The following is a 13,790-nucleotide window of genomic DNA, read 5'->3' as shown; positions in this document are numbered from 1 at the left end:
ATAGAAGATCCATCAATAATCATCTATCCTAAAAAATTTAACCATGTTAAGAAGTCCAGTGAACATCTTCCGTAGGGAGACGAAATTAAAGCGTCATGAGGCCCCACTGAACTCTAACCTTGTTAAATCAACGGTAGAGATCAATTCAAACTTTAAAAAACTCAATATATAATTTTTCTTGATATAATATTTTATTCTTTTTTAAACTTACCAACTTAGGTTTGCCAAATTATTAAATTAATCAATAAATCATAGTTTATAATTTTCCTATTAATTCTAAAATTATCATTGAAAATTAATCAAAAAAATTAGAATTAATTTGTTTCTAATCAATTATTAAGCCCAACTAAAAAAGTTAGCCTAATATAATTAAGTCCAACTTAGGTAAATGGACCTTAACAATTCGAGTTTGCATGGAGGATAGTTGGGTTCAATATGTCAGTCTCACTACTAAGGCTCCCTAACTTTCATACAAAGTCCAAAAAAACAGGAATTTGAACATTCGTTTTATTCATTGTTATTCAATTGATTAGCCTCAAGCAAGTGATGCAAAGTAAATGGACATTCACAAGTGGAACCACCCACAAGAGAGGAATTTAAATTTTACATGTTGAATTGGGCACAAATAAAACCTAACATTTTATAAAAGTTTTATTTGAGTTTTCCCACATTTTTCAAAACAAAAATTGGGTCATCAATATAATTATATTTAAAACCAAAATACAAAAAATAACTTAATAATGATGCATGACATGTTAACAATTGGATGAGCCTAGCATATTAATCTATATGACATGTAACTCATTTATGACATTTATTTCCAAAATAAATTTGCCCAAAAATAGATAAATCCTAACTAACCAACAAAAATTAGGCATTTATTATTATAAAAATAAATAATTAAATATAAGAATTTATCAAAAAAATTAAATTAATTAATTAAATTTAAATTTGATTGTTAAGTTTAGAAAATATTCCACAAAAAAAACTAAAAAACTTAATTCATTAACCATAAATAATTTGAAATTTCTAAAATTAAAAAAATATATATTAGTTTCCAAAAAATATATCAATTTTTGAAATTTATGGTTTCCCAAAAAAGAAAATTTTGCTTGGGCAGCACCACACGTGCGCACGCACGAGCGCACCAGCATGCCTTTTCACCCAAAAACGCAAAAAATTAACTTTTTGTGCCAAAATTCATTACAAACTTGTTTCTAATAATTTTTAGGAGTTTTATACAATTAATAAAACACACATAAATATTTCAAAAATATCAAAACAATCATTTTTTAAGCAAAAACACATAAAACCTAACACATGCTTCTAGAACATACAACCATCCAATTTTATAAACATGTCAAAGTTCATAGACAATATTTTGCATTCAAAACATCTAAATCTAAGCAACCTGGCTCTGAGGCCAATTGAATGATCTTAGAATTTAAATCTAGATGCATGCTCCCTATTATTTTTCCAAAAACATAGTAGAAACATAGAATAACATGACATACATATGAACATCAAATTTGTAAATTATAAACAAACATGAAGATGTGGAAACTTACAAATACGCAGCGGAACAATAAATCCTACCTTTAGTGTAGCGTCCCAAATTTTCTAATAACGCTTAGGGCCTTAATTAGCATGTCGGGAGGGCAATAATTGAATTAATTATGATAATATATGAATTGAATGATTCTGTGATTAGAAATACATATTTAGGTGAATTAAATATGCATGTGGGCCCCATCTGGTTATTAGGGGTATGTTTGTAATATTAGCCCTTTGAGGACATAAATGTGATAAATGTGTATATTGTGATTAATACCACAAGTGAGTGGTGATATATTTGTGATGCACGATCCGAGACAATCCTAGAGGCAGTTTAGCTAAATAGTCACAACGGGGTTGAATACTCGGCTCGGGAGGAGCCTAGGGGTATTTTGGGAATATAATATGTGTTCAGAAATTACCGGGTAACGGGTAGTAGTGTAGCAATTATTTGGGCATGTCAGAATTAAATGGGGATTTATAGGAACACTTGAGGAATTAGCGGGGTGTGGCAAATGATGGGATTACCCTTGGTGACACTATAGGATTAAGAATGACTTAAGGGTATTTTGGACTTTTTGGCAAAGGGATAAACTTGGCTTAGGCTATTGAGACTCCAGAATGAGTTAGAAGGAAGCAAAAGGAAAAAAAACACAACACATTAGAAACTCTCTCTCCCTCACTCGGTTACCTCTCTCCCCTCTTGGACACTTAAAAGTTGAAGAATTATTGATTACTCTAGGCTAAGAAATTGGAGGATTGGACTTGCTAAGCAAAAGGATTAGCTCAAGGTTGAAGATATCTATGAGGTAAGGGTTTAAATTTGAGTTGTTTCTGCTTAATTCTGGTGAGAATTGGAAGTTGCATGTGAGCTGAACTTTGGTTTGATTTTGAGTATTTGGAGAGGTTATGAGGTTGTTTATGGGATGGTTAGGATGCTTAGGTTGTATGGATAGGAGATATAGACTCAATTCTTGGCTTAATTGGTGTTTGGGGTGTGAATTAGTGGTTTAGGCTTGGAGAAATACGCAGGGAAATGGTGGATTTTTGGGTTTTGAAGGCCCGAGTCGCGACCCTTTTCTTCAAGTGCCGCGACCCGCGTGTTTGAAGAGGCTGGAGAAGCCTCTTGTTCGCCTAGGCGTCACGGCCCTAGTGGGGAATGTCGCAGCCCGCGTCCTTCAACAGAGAAAGTTGTGCTCTCTAACCTGTAGGCGCGCTGCGACTCTAGAGGGCATGGCGTGGCCCAAAATGGAAAGAAAAGGGAAATTGAGGTTTTAAGCTCAGGAATTCGAATGTCAAGGCTTGGGAAGGATTCTACTACCCGATTTAGTAGAATCCAAGGTCTCGGAGGCTAGATTATTATTCTGAAGCTATTTATTGGTTTAAGGCTAGATGGATGGTTATTATGAATGCATTGTGACTAGGTTTTCAATGAGGCTCGGATTAGGGGAATGTGCACGGGATCGCATTGCCTTATCAGCTCGGGACACAGGTAAGAAAACGATTGTACCCGTAGAGCAGGGCATGGCCCTATTGTCTGTATTTCAAGGCACGACCCTAATGTTTGTGTTTAATATGCATGTGAATATGTGTGAATGTTATGTATGTTTATGAACCGAGAACGGCGAGGGCCGAGAACGGCGAAGGCTGGGAATAGCGAAGGTCAGGAACGGCGCAGGCCGAGAACGGCAAGAAGCTGGGTACAGCAAGGGGCCGAGATCGGCGTTGAGCACACTAAGTGCAAGCAGCTAGTGCGAGACCCTCCTAGGGTGTTGTACCAACCTGCTTGGTGAAGACCGCGAACCCAGGGCCTGATAACGCAACTAGGTCGGCATAGGCCGCTATGTGTTTAGCTTGTTTGTTGTTTTGTTGTATATTATGGATTGTTATGTTATATGTTATATGTTGGGTTTTCTTGTTGGGCTTTAGCCCATGGGTGCTCTATTAAGCAGGTAAGGGCAAAGGAAAGGTCGACCAACCATGAGTACGGAGAGCGTGGAGCGACGGGTACATATTCGGCCTACCTTGCTACCACAGCCAGGGTGATTTTGGGGAAATGTGCTGTAATGAACCGCTTTGTCGCTTAGGTCGACCATAATTATATTTTTTAGCTGTAATATATTTTCTAAACAACATTTTGGGATCCCAACTGTATAATTTTTCTATAATTTTAATGAAGGTTAAAATTTTCATAATTAATGCTAACAAATGAGTTTTATTCCAATTTAGTCACATCAAACACCCATAATAAGACAACTCAAATGCCACAAGGTTAATAATATTGAACATATACATAACAATCATATACACAACTTTTATATTTATGCATGAAAACACTTATAAAAATATACATATGCTCAAATTATAAATATTGTATGGTATGTAATGCAATGCAATCATATCATTATTGGCTATATGTTATCAAGATAACTTGGGTGCTACACGTGAGACTACTAGGCGTATCTCTCATGAGTAGGTGGTCGAAATGTCCCATGGGGAGGCTTCTCGGACTTCCAAGAAATTAGCACGCAAATATGCTCCTGATTACGTCCTCGAAGACCTCCTCGATAAGTCTTTGCTAGCAGGTTACCGAAATTGTGTTCTTGGGTCTCGTGTAGTCGACGATCGACCTTCCTTCAAATCTCTCCTCTCAAGGAATTGGGTATTCTAATGAGTGATGGCCACATGTCAAAGATTTCTGACGGGGCATTATCCTCCGAGAAAAACCTAATACATTTGCCTCTTAAGTCTCTAGCGCATTCTATGCAGTAGAGACTTCTCACTAACCGAAGTTGTGTTCTTGGGTCTCGAGTATTCGACGATTGACCTTCCTTCCAATCTCTCCTCTCAAGGAATTGGGTATTCTAATGAGTGATGGCAACATGTCAAAGATTTCCAACGAGGCATTAGCCTCTAAGAAAAACCTAAAATATTTGCCTCCCAAGTCTCTAGTGCATTCTAAGCAGTAGATACTTCTTGCGTACATACAAGTGGTAGTACTAAATTCATGTCGCAGGTTGGTGGCCATACGATTAGGAGGTATGCGTCAATCATTGACCTTCCTCGGGGATTGTGCTGAGCATTGAATGCTGGACACGTGTTGTGTTCTAAGCGGTTGGTCCCCTGCGACGATAATAAATGTTGGGGCCCGCGTCGACCCTAAGAGAGTCAGCCATCATGTCATTGTGTGTATCAAGGTGTTCCTTCCTGAAATGGGCCATTGGATGGCACTCAAGTACCCCACCTCTAGATCTGAACGTTGATTTTCAAATTCAAAATCTCAATTTATTCTATTTATACCCTTTGAAACCCTTCTTATTCCTCACTTAGATTTTTTCACCATTTGTCCCTTTTATTCATAGAGCTTTTTCTATCTGAGTTTCTCGATCAACTCTTTTCCTCCAAACAATAGGTCTCGAGCCGATCAGTTACCCAAATAGTTTGGTGAGGGAATTCATAGTTAATGTTCTCCATCTTATCCAAGTGAGGACAACGTATCAGACATATACACGGTTTCTAGCATGTAAGTTTCCCTTTTCCTTTCCTCTTAGCTCATTTGCTTGTTGGAATACACTTTGTTTTGCTTATGTATATTTGTGATGAATTAGAAGATGTTCTATGAATTTTTTCTGATGATTGTTATTTCTCTCGATTTCTAGGGTTAGCGATGCTTAAGGTTTTTGTGATTTTTAGAAATTTTTTTCTCGTTTTTCCATTTCTTTTTCTAGGCTTCACCCTCGTTCTTTTGTCCCTACAATCAGCATCTTTTACTTTGCATTTCTCTGAGTATCTTTGTGTCTGTTTCTTTGACCAAGTACTTATATGCTCATTTTGTATTTCAGATGTACCATGACCCCGAGCTCGAAGAGCTACAACTGCACATGTATCACTTTTTCGACGTCGTTTTCTATCGTTAAGTAGAACTCAAGGAGTCTCCTTTGTTGAAGAGCTTACAATTTCATAGAGACGCTCGAGAACGAGAGGATAAAGTTGTGTCTGAAGCGACTGCAACCAGAGAATTTGAGAATTTCGTGAAGGAAAGATGTGGGGGTTCATGGAACGTACTCGAGTAGTTGAAGAGTATGACCAATCCTCCACATCTACTAGAGTTACTGCAGCCCTTATGAGCTCTATGGAACAAAGTCAGCAACCATGGGTGGTGCCTACGGCTTCTGAGAGGCATTTAGGCCCGACATTGGACCCCCAAACCCCTCCCCCTAAAGCTACACACTTTGACTTGGAGACGATTGTGTCTGAATCTGTGTCGTTGGAGGTGGTTCATGCCATTAAGGAGCACTATGGTATTGCCTCCAATCATTTTTTGAATAGGCTCCTGACAGGATAGAGCGAGCTTGTTACTCATACAATGGCTTCTCGGCCTAGAGTCACCTACATGGAAGTCAGCGCTACCCTTCCCTCCACCAATACTTCATCAACTTCATGGTCTAGATGAGGGTATCGCCATTCTAGTTTATACAGAATGCCTATCGACTCTTGGAAGCATTTTGCATGTTGTGAAAGGAGAAGGACTGGATCCTCACAAACCTCGAAGAGATTCACTACCACTTCCAGATTAAAGCCACTCCTAAGAAAGGGACAAAGGAAGATGATGATGTTTACTCCTTAATAAAATGGATGTCGCTCTATCGAACACTCCATCATAACGAGAACAAGCCTATAAGTTATTTTCTCAATAATGTTCGATACTCGCAACAATCATCAACTATGCCTTATATTCAACCAAGTCAGTGAGTCATATTCTTGACCCTTATGTCGTACCCATTTTGTTTTTCATATTCGATTTTACCTTATGGATCCCTGATTTTTCCCTCCAAGACAATATTCTAGGCCAAGGAAGACCGACCTTTATTTGGCAAGAGCCCAAGTCATTCATACCCCTCCCATGAGGAGAAGGTTATATTCTACGTTATCTTTCAAATTGTATCTGCTCAAATTTAACCAGCATCGTTTGCGTCATTTCTCCCATAAATGTGTCTATTTGTAGGTTTTGAGTGGGCTATTAAATTTCTTCATTTGAATTCGCTTCAAGATTGGACATATTAAAATAATAAAATTTGCAAAACAATGTTAAAGACCTCACAAGCACTCTCTCATGTGTTTTCACTGTAAAAAATTATGTAACACTCAACCCTCGTGTCTAGTCTCAATCTGGCTTTCATCAAATAATGTTCTCACACTCTTTTGCCTTTTTCCACTCTGTGTATTTCTCTTCTTCTTAATCATACTAACGAAAGCATACCAAGTTTTCAAACAACAATTTCATGGAAGATCAATATGATTAGACCAAAAGATTAATAAGTGATTCTTAAGAAAACTAGTGCAAATGAGTAGTTCAAGATCAAATTATGTCAAATAACAAGGAATATAAATGATAACAAAGACAACATCAATTCTCTATCTTTTTTGCACAGTTTTTTTATATGCTACAAGGAACTTTTGAACAAACTCTGAAAATTAACAACCCAGAAGCTTGATGAATCTCAAATATAATACAATCCAATAAACTTAAATTTGTTGAAACAACAAAAAATTCATTTTTTTTTTAAATGAAACAAAAGAAAGTGAGTAAATGGATAGTCAAACTTGCCTTAGAACCAAAGCTCCAATAACCAACTTATATGAACCCCACTAACACATGTGATGAAATCTGATAACAATATATGGAATAGAACTTCAATTCTGCAAAAAAAAATAAAAAAAACAAGTAAGTTGAGCTCTTATTTGCTATCTATAAAGAGATAAGAGCCAAGAATTACAAAATGTGAAGATGCCACACCAAAATACTTAAGAATCTAAATGGTAAGTCTAGTTGTTGAACAGAATCTAAATGGTAAGTCTAGTTGTTGAACGTCATAAGAAATAATCTTGATAAGTTCAAAGTCTTCACTAGAACAAAGAAGCACACAAAATAACTTACTAAAAATTCTCTTAATCTAATTAATTGATTCAAACATACAATACTTGGTCCTATTTATAGGAAAATTTGTGCACCCCCCCTTATACACAAAGAAATAAATGACAATTAAAACCAAAATTGAGACATATATATGAATCTGATTCGAACCCATAAAATTACAATAAATGCACAACTAAAAACATTGAAACAAGACCTAAAATAATTAATAAGTAAGGGAAAACATGCATTCTAGTACTGAAAATTGTTGAAGCCTTCCCAATGTGTGAACAAACTTAAATAAGATGATTTGTGACTTCCAAGGAATATGGTTATGCGTGCTTTTCAAAAAGAGTCTTTTAGAACCGTGACAATGTGGATTGGGCTCTCTTGACTTTGATTTAGGCCTAAGTTGGGCACACATGAAGAAATAGATAGTTCTACTTGCTGAATCAACCCATTTAGAGCTTCTTTGAAATATTTAGCTCTAAGCCTTGTAATTGGCCCACTAGGCAAGCTTAGTGGATCATTTGAGACTTCCCCTTGCATCCTTGGAGGCCTACGTCTATGGTGATTATGAACAGCTCCATTAGTTCCTTGATTTGCATCATACACTGTCGATTCTTAACAAAATTCATATAAAAAGATGGGAAATTTATGGCAAAATCTGTAAGTAGTCTATTAGGTTACACTTAAGTCACTAAGTAGGTTTTTGCAGCTAAAGTCAGTATGTAGTCTAAAAAGTTGCATTGAAGTCATTAAGTAGCTTTTTTGGCGGTAAAAGTTAGTAAGTAGTCTAAAAAGTTGCATTTAAGTCACTAATGGAGCTCATCCGCTGCTCTACTTCATCCTTTAAAATACCTCCCCAAAACATACATTTTTCTATTTTACCTCTAAGTTTAACATTTTACCATATATCAGATTCTCTATTTTTTTTCTCTATATCATTTAAATATTATATTTTCAAACATTTTTTATTCATTTCAAATATTTTTTATAACTATCAATAATATCCTTATATATTTTAATGTTATAATATTGGGTTGAAGGATGAATAGTGTACATTAGATATTGCTTTGTACTGTAGCTTTATCTAAAAATATTTGTAAAATACATCATCCAATGGATACCCATTTTTCTTAGTTTTAGCTATATTTTACAGATTTTGGTAATATACCTCACCGGATGGAAGTGCTCTAAGTAGTTTTTCAGGTTGTAAAAGCCACATTTTGCACCCATTTTGTCTTAGTTTTAATTAATAGAAACCTAAAAATATATATTGCTAACATTAAAAATTTATTTAAAATCTGTTTCAAAAATAAAATAAAAAATTGTAAAGTTCTAACATAAAAAAATTATTTAATTTAGTTTGATTCAATATAAGTTGTATAATTTTCTAAAACTTAGTTTAAATCAAAGTAAATAATTTTTTTATGTTAGAAATTTTTAAAAAAATTTATTATTTTAAATTAGATTTCAAATAATATATCATAGATAGAAATATATATCTTTTAGAATTTTATTAATTAATTAAAATTGGGACAAGATTAGTGTAAAATATGATTTTTGCAACACAAAATTATTTAGTGACTTAAGTGCAATATTTCATACTACTTACTGATTTTTGCTGCCAAAAAATCTACTTAGTAACTTAAGTCCAATATTTTATACTACTAACTGACTTTTGCTGCAAAGAAAAAAAAAACTACTTAGTGATTTACGTTCAACATTTTAGATTACTTAGTAATTTTCGCCGCAAATTTCCCTAAAAAGAAAATATACCATCTTCACAATAATAGTATAGCAACCTAATGAATATACTTTTTTTTTCTCTTGTATCGACCATTTTTGTTGGAAGATCTTTTATATTTTTCAATCTAAATAATTGATCGCAATAACGCGAGCTGCCATATACTTGTTATTGCAGGACAATCTTCAATAAAATACTCAACAAAATCAATTAACTCTTTCCTAATTATCAAAAATTGAGAGTGAATATTTGGACATAAATGCTAATATGAAGAAAGATATACATACACATGTATTAGTAATTGTACAATTTAATAATAAAAATATTATTATTTCCTTCTAAACTCAGACATGTAAATAAATCAAACAAGATTTAGAGTATAAATTTTTAGAGTGTGTTTAAAAATTACTGTGTAATTACATGGTCTAGTAATTATACTCTATTTTAAAATACAAGATGTATTTGAATGTACTAATGTGATGACTTCATGACTTTCCCTTTCTATTCTTTGTTAAAGCATACAAAAAAGACGTAAATAGGAAAGTCTTACAAAAATCAAATCATCAAATAATATATTACTTTATATATTATTAACAAATATTATTTTGAGTATTTGTTTATTAACAAATATTGTTCTGAGTGAGTGTGTCCCTCACATTATTCAATTTTATAACATATTATTTGTTGGAAAAAGTTGAGTGAATGAGAAATTAATGCCTAAAATTGTAATGATTCAGCAAATCACTTTGATTAAAGATGAGATTATATGAATATTGTGTGATTTATTTTGATTGATTTTGGCAAATCACTTTGGTCAAAATTGAGATATCAGAATATTGTGATTAATTATGATTGATTGTTGGAAAATCACTTTGGGTAACAACTGATATTACTATAATAAGTGTGATTAATTCTGATTGATTTTCAGAAAATTACTTTGTGTAAACTACTGATATTACCATAATAAGTGTGATTAATTCTGAGTGATTTTCAGAAATTAAGATTCTAGATTTGTTGGATATTTTGGCATTAATGCACTTGATTCACACACATTTTGAACTCTTCATGAATCCTGTAAAAGAAGGTTTCTCCTCTCATTCTAGGACACATAGATACAGAGTATCACACACTTAGTCTCTTTCTCTCTTCAATCTCTGCAATGTTTTCTGGTACATTTAATTCTCAATATAAAAATGAGATAAATATTGTTAAATGAATATATATAAACTTTCTTGCTAGTTTATTTCTACTTCGTTTGTGGTGCTTAAGTTTCTTTGAAATATAGCTTCACGTGATTATTAGATGAAAAAACTTTAAGCTTGAGTTGTCATTCTTCATTAATAAAGTAGTAGAAATCATTTTGTTAAATCAAATTGTGTTGTTTACATGTTTTATTACATGATTAATTATTATTAATGCAAACGTTTATAAAATCTCGAACATATGTACAGTTACAATTATAGTGACTCGGTCATAGTGGATTATAATTGTAATTATACGTTCAAAATAATTTGTCCTAAGACAAAAACAGTACACTGAATTTTTACTGATTGGGTAATCTACAATAAGATCTACTTACACATCTGGTGTGATGTCATATCCAGGACATTGACCAGTAGATAAGATCAGATGTATTTTGTTACATTGGACTGGACTGATATTGATTATTGATAAGATAAGTAAGTATCGTTATTATCTAATCTAATCATATCACAATGTTGACCATAGGTGAATTCAATATTAATTCTGAGTGATTAATATTCTGCTAATTGTATTATTCAAGTCTTTTGATTTGTTTGTTACCAGCTTACCCTACGGACTAACTCATACTTACATATTGGAGATTTGGTAGTATAATTAAGTGGGAGTATTTATCATAGATATGAAATCTATAGCTTCAGTTTAAGAAGTGAAACAATGATTTCCTTATAACTTTTGTTATCCCCAAAATTTCAGTTCGATGACGTGGCAATCAGAAGTGACAAGTGGCAATGCATGGTGGGTAAATGACACATTAATAGTTAATAAATCTGTTGACCAAGGAAGTGAAAAGGTTGGAAGTTGACCTACGGAGTTGTGACATTACTGGTCAGGAAATGAATTTACCTGGTCAGAAAGTGATTTGCCCGACCAGGTAAGGCTTTTGGCCGACCAGTGAAGAATTCTACCCGACCAGGAAGTTGTTTTGTCCAACCATTCACTTCAGTAAGATGTTGTGCCCAACCAGTCATATCAGAGAATGGTGCAATCCGACCAGTAATGTGTTTTGGCCGACCAGTTACTTCAACAACGTGATATAGTCGACCAGCTGCATCGAAGAATACTTTTCTCTGGTCAGGGAGAAGTCTCAACCGACCAGACATACATTTTGGCCGACCAGACATCTCAGGAATGGAGCTCACCCAACCAGACATCTCAGGAATGGAACTCATCAGACTGACCAAACAAGTAGTTCAGCCGACCAGTCGTCTCAAAAATGGGTTTCATCTGACCAGCTATGTCAAATTGAGGGTCTAGCTGACCGGATGTGTCAGAATCTCAAGAGTTAACTGCCCAGTGACTTCTTTATAGAACCTCAGTAACAACTTCAACCTGAATAGCTCGTAACTATCGCGCAAATCTCTCAGATATCCTGAAGTAATAGCTATATTGTTGCAATTTAGATTTGTTTATTACTTTATTAATTCAAGTTGGTTAAACAACCAAGGTCCTCGTCAAAACGGGATATTTTTCATGTACGATCCATGAGCCTATAAATAAAGAGCTCGTGGCATCATTTTAGGGATCTGCTCTTATTTAGACTGAGAAAACTCTCTAGTTTTGATATTTTGGGACCGTTACTTGGGACATTCTGAGAGTTTAGAGAGAGAAACACTGTACTTTTCTTCTTATACTTGAGAAACTCAGTTAACCAAGGTTCATCTGATCTTAATTGTAGGCTACATATATCACAAACTCTAAGTGGATTAGGCTATTACCAACAAATTGGGGCTGAACCACTATAAAATTAGTTGTGTTATCTATTTTCTATTCAAGGTTTATTGTCGTTTTTGCGTCTACTCGCAGTTGGCCAAAAACGTGGTCAACATTTTTGGTGCTTTCATTGAGAGCCTAAATAGAAGAAACACACTACTATCCTACCAATATGGTGCCCAGGAAGCCCGTTACGTCAACTGCAAAAGAAACTGTTAGCCAAAAGGTCCTACACCTGAGAACCCTGACAATGAGCCCGGGGTCTTTCTCGAGGAGACAACTCCAGAGGTCGTACAGCTCTAGGAGGCCATGGGGGCTTTCCAGAAAGAGATGATGCAATTCAATGCTCGACAAGAGTCTTTTGCTGAGGAAATGGCTAGGCACAAAGCTGCATTCGAGCAGTAGAGATGGGAAATGGATGCTAGAAGCAAAGGGATCAGGTGACGGTGGGAGGAGGCCGACCGATGAAATCGCGAGGCAGCACTTGCTCTAGAAGAAGCTACTCAATTGGCCCAGGACAATGCCCAAACTGTGGCACGAGCAGCCGCCCAGGGATCAAGAAATAATAACGCTGGTCAGAAGTCCCTGCTGGCAGAGCCGATTCTTGGGGGCCAGACAAAAGTAGAAGTAATTCCATTGGTCGAATAGATGATGGGGTCCGCTCTGGGACTACCTCGACACAAAGGGAGAATTCTAGAACCCTTTCCAGGAGCCACCGGTCAGAAACTTCTAGATCAGGGAGTCACCAGTCAGGCAGTAAGAAGACTCCACCCAGGCATAAGCAGACCAAGACTCCTCGAGATAAGAAAACTTCACAGTTTAATGACGGATATGGTCAGGATGAGGCTGATAGTCATCACACCGATCGGTCAAAGGAGAAAGAGGGCAACGACCAACAAGGAGGAAGAGATTCGCCAGGCCGTGCCGAGAAGCCGTCACTACATCCTAGCCAGCAGCGTAGTGGGAGAGAGCAGGTCCCGCATAGTAAGCCCTCTGAAAAATCAAATCGAACAATGTTCAACTGGTCGGTAAACTAGGTAGTGTTCAATTGGTCAGTGAATTTAAAAAGTTGTCAACCGGTCAATAAAAACTAGGCAGTGTTCATGTAGAGTCCAAGAACTTTACTTAGCTAGTTAGATAATAGTAGCAATAGTAATAGTTGTAGTATTTTTATGACTGTGGATTTTGGTTCAGACCGGGATTTAATTGGACACTCATAGTAACACTTGTAGACTTTCTAAGTTTAACCTATAGTTTAAGAATATTAATTTTAACCTAAGGTTTGATTAATATGACTGATATTGATGGTGATATTTTTTATATTATAAGGTTTAGATAGACCCAATAAGAAAGTAACACTTGTCATGTGTATGTTTAATGATAATTAAGTATTTTTGAGAAATAAGTTTATTAAGATTAATATTTGAATATCCTAGGGTCTGTCAGCAGCTTTGAAATCGTTAGAGGACTTAGTCAACGCTGTTTACTCAATTCAAATTAGGCTGAAAATGTGCAATTTCGTGTTTAAATATTCAGCGTATGTCGATATATCGCAGCTATAGGGGGTGATATATCGCAGTACGGGGATACGAAAAACAC

General features: G+C 35.3%; 1 long non-coding RNA gene across 1 annotated transcript; it reads left to right on the top strand.

The window, feature by feature from the left end:
• The first annotated feature begins 4,879 nt into the window (after window positions 1-4,879).
• Window positions 4,880-6,769, top strand: LOC133800168 (uncharacterized). Its single transcript, XR_009876450.1, has 2 exons — window positions 4,880-5,077; window positions 5,397-6,769. It is a non-coding gene; the product is annotated as an uncharacterized LOC133800168 (long non-coding RNA).
• Window positions 6,770-13,790: the final 7,021 nt, after the last annotated feature.

Source organism: Humulus lupulus, chromosome 1 (genome assembly GCF_963169125.1).
Source record: "Humulus lupulus chromosome 1, drHumLupu1.1, whole genome shotgun sequence".
NCBI classification, from domain to species: Eukaryota; Viridiplantae; Streptophyta; class Magnoliopsida; order Rosales; family Cannabaceae; genus Humulus; species Humulus lupulus.
This window is presented reverse-complemented; position numbering and strand designations above follow the sequence as displayed.